The 3,791-nt window shown below is 37.1% G+C and overlaps 1 pseudogene; it reads right to left on the reverse strand.

Annotated features, from left to right (window-relative positions):
• Positions 1–1,590: 1,590 nt before the first annotated feature.
• Positions 1,591–2,220, reverse strand: LOC143663566 (vesicle transport protein SFT2A pseudogene; annotated as a pseudogene).
• Positions 2,221–3,791: the final 1,571 nt, after the last annotated feature.

The following is a 3,791-nucleotide window of genomic DNA, read 5'->3' on the forward strand; positions in this document are numbered from 1 at the left end:
AGCCTTCTGAGTGGGTGTGAAATGATATCTCATGGTTTTGATTTTCATTTCCCTTATAGCTTGTGATGTTGAATATCTTTTCATGTGTTTTTAGCCACTTGTATATCCTCTTTAGAGAATTCTCTACTCAAGTTTTTTGCCAGTTTTTTAATTGCATTGTTTGTCTTTTTATTGTTGAGTTGTAGGATTTCTTTATACATTCTAGATATTAAGTTCTTATCAGATATGTGCTGTTCTAGTTTGCTAGCTGCTGGAATGCAACACACCAGAGATGGATTGGCTTTTAATAAAAGGGGATTTATTTCACTAGTTCTTCAGAGGAAAGGCAGCTAACTTTCAACTGAGGTTCTTCCTTATGTGGGAAGGCTCAGGGTAATCTCTGCTGGCCTTCTCTCCAGGCGTCTGGGTTCCAACAACTTTCCTCTGGGTGATTTCTTTCTGCATCTTCAGAGGCCTGGGCTGAGCTGTGAGTGCTGAGATGAGGTATGGTGAGCTGCTTGGGCTGTGCTATGTTGAGCTCTCTAATTTAAGCACCAGCCAATTAAATCACACATCATTCATTGCAATAGGCATGCCTCCTAGCTGACTGCAGATGTAATAAGCAACAGATGAGGTTCACATACCATTGGCTCATGTCCACAGCAACAGAACTAGGTGCCTTCACCTGGCCAAGTTGACAACTGAATCTAACTACTACATGTGGTTTCCAAATATTTTCTCCCATTTGGTAGGTTGTCTTTTCACTTTTATGGCAAAGTTCTTTGATGCACAAAGTTTTTTAATTTTGAGGAGGACCCATTTACCAATTTTTTTCTTTCAGTGCTTGTGCTTTAGGTATAAAGTGTAAGAAATCATTGCCTAAGACAAGATCCTGTAGATGCTTCCCTACATTGTCTTGTCTAAGTTTTGTCATCCTGACTCCTTTATTTAGGTCTTTTATCCATTTTGAATTAATTTTTTGTATATGATGTGAGATAGGGGTCCTCCTTCATTCTGTTGCATATGGACATCCAGTTCTCCCAGAACCATTTGTTGAAGACTTTTTTTTCTCAATTGAGTGGACCTGACAGCCTTTTGAGAAAATCAATTGGGGGTACATGGGTGGTTCCGTGGTAGAATGCTCGCCTTCCATGTGGGAGACCTGGATTAGATTCCCAGATTAGACACCTAAAGAAAAATCAGTTGGCCATAGGTGCAAAAATCTATTTCTGAATTCTCGGTTCATTTGTTGATATATCTATCCCTGTGCTAGTACCATGCTTTTATGTGTGTGTGTTGTTTTTTGTTTTGGTTTTTGTTACTTTGTTTTTGCTTTAGTTTTCCAAGCATGGGTTTATTTCAAAATGGTAAAGATTGATTTTTTTATACAAAATCAACAATTTTTAGCTTAAAGTAAGAACTTTCACATTTAAAGTTAAAAAGAAAAAAGGATTCTTTAAAATGTAGGCATTTTAAAAGAGTCTTTAAAAAGGCTGAATGTATCTTGCACCAGTGACTTATCCTGAGTATTACATCTCAAAAACTGTTTTAAAAAGTTAAAACAATTGTAAAGATAATTTACAATTGGTGTTTATTAAAATCTCCTGACCTTTTAAAGAGACTATTACTGACATAATGAATTTAAATTTGCATGCATTTAATAGTTTAAACATATTCTTCTTTACCGGTATACAATGGTCTTAAACTATCACTGTAATTATTTGTGAAGTAATTCCTATATCAGAAAAGCGACTTTCAAATATTCTTTACTAAATTATCTGATTTTCAGCTTAGGTGAGAAGAACACCATTTAATCACTGCAAACCTTGTATATGGGATGCACGATAAACTATACCAGTATACAGAATAATAAGGCCAATTCCTTCTTGTACCACCAAAAAGCAGCATACAAGGTAAGTAGAAAACACAAACACATGAGAATTGTTGCAAGCAGTCTTGTTGCAAACACTTTCTTTGGTTGCTTCATGGATCCCATTTAAAAACAAGTACTAGCGAATGCAGCAATATCTCCAAGAGTATAAAACACTGCAATTATTTCATACTTCGGTGAAGGTACAGCAATCCAGTTCTAAGGAGAGAACAGAAAATGACACACGGTAAGCATATGACAAACTATTTCAATTTGGAGTTGAAACTAAGGGAAGAGGCATTCAGGACCTACATGGTCAGGCTTCACTCCCTGTTGTCCTGGCCACTCAGGACCTGCCATAACTTCTCCATGGCTTTTGCCCAGGCCAAGGCAGCAGCTGCTCCCTTGCCAACTATACCATGCTGTTTTGAAAACTGTAACTTTGTAATGTGCTTTAAGTAAGGAAGTGTGAGTCCCCCAACTTCAGTGTTCTTTTTAAGATATTTTTGACAATTCAGAACCACTTATCCTTCAAAATAAATGTGAGAATTTGTTTTTCTATTTCTGCAAAGTAGGCTATTGGGAATTTGATTGGGATTGTATTGAATCTGTTAATCACTTCAGGTAGAATCGACATCTTAACGATGTTTAGTCTCCCAATCTATGTATAGGGAATGTCCTTCCATGGATTTAGGTTTTCTTTTAGCAATGTCTTGTAGTTTTCTATGTACAAGTCTTTTACATCCTTGATTAAATTTATACCTAGGTGTTTGATTCTTTTAGTTGCTATTATAAATGGAATTTTTTTCTTTATTTCTTCCTCAGCTTGCTCATTACTAGTGTATAGAAATACTACTGGTTTTTGTGTGTTGATTCTTATACCCCTCCAATTTGTTGAATTCATGTATTAGCTCTAGTAGCTTTGTGTAGATATTTCAGGATTTTCAATATATAGGATCATGCCATCTGCAAATAGTGAAACTTTTACTTCTTCCTTTCCAATTTGGATGCAATTTATTTCTTTTTCTTGCCTAATTGCCCTGGCTAGAACTTCCAATACACTGTTGAATAACAGTGGTGATAGTGGGCATCCAGGTCTTATTCCACATCTCAGAGGAAAAACTTTCAGACTTCCAACACTGAGTATGATCTAGCTATGGAATTTCCATATATGCTTGTGATGGTTAGGTTCTGGTGTCAACTTGACCAGGTGATGATGCCAAGTTGTCTGGTCAGGCAAGCACTGGCCTGACTATTGCTGCAAGGATAATTCTTGGCTGGTTGATAAACCAGAAGGCTGGTTTATTAAATCATCACTGCTGATTGCAGCTGTGGCTGATTACATCTGTGATCAAGTAAGGGCATGTCTCCCCGGATGAGATAATCCAATCAGTTGAAGACTTTTAAGGGAGAAGAGAGATATTCTCACTGCTTCTTCAACAAGTGAGACTCTCCCTTGGAGTTCATTGAGACCCTTCATCAGAGCTGCCAGCTTCACAGCCTGCACTACGGATTTTGAACTCTTTCTTTCCCACGGTTGTGTGAGACACCTTTATTAATCTCATATTTACACATATATCCTCTTGGTTCTGTTTCTCTAGAGAACCCTGAATAATATAATGCTCTATCATGTTGAGGAAGTATTCTTCTATTACTATTTCTCTAAATGTTTTTTATCAGGAAAGGATGCTGAATTTTTTCAAATGCCTTTTTTGTGTCAATTGAGATACTCATGTGTTTTTTTCCCCTTTGCTTTGTTTCCATGAAATATCTTTTCCCAGCCTTTCATTTTCAACCCATGCTTGTCCTTAAGTCTAAAATGCATCAACTAGGGTGGGCCATGGTGGCTCAGCAGGCAGAGTTCTTACCTGCCATGCCAGAGACCCAGGTTTGAGTCCTGGTGCCTGCCCATGCAAAAATAAATAAATAAATAAATAAAATG

The sequence above is a fragment of the Tamandua tetradactyla genome, chromosome 19 (assembly GCF_023851605.1).
Source record: "Tamandua tetradactyla isolate mTamTet1 chromosome 19, mTamTet1.pri, whole genome shotgun sequence".
In the NCBI taxonomy this organism is placed as follows: domain Eukaryota; kingdom Metazoa; phylum Chordata; class Mammalia; order Pilosa; family Myrmecophagidae; genus Tamandua; species Tamandua tetradactyla.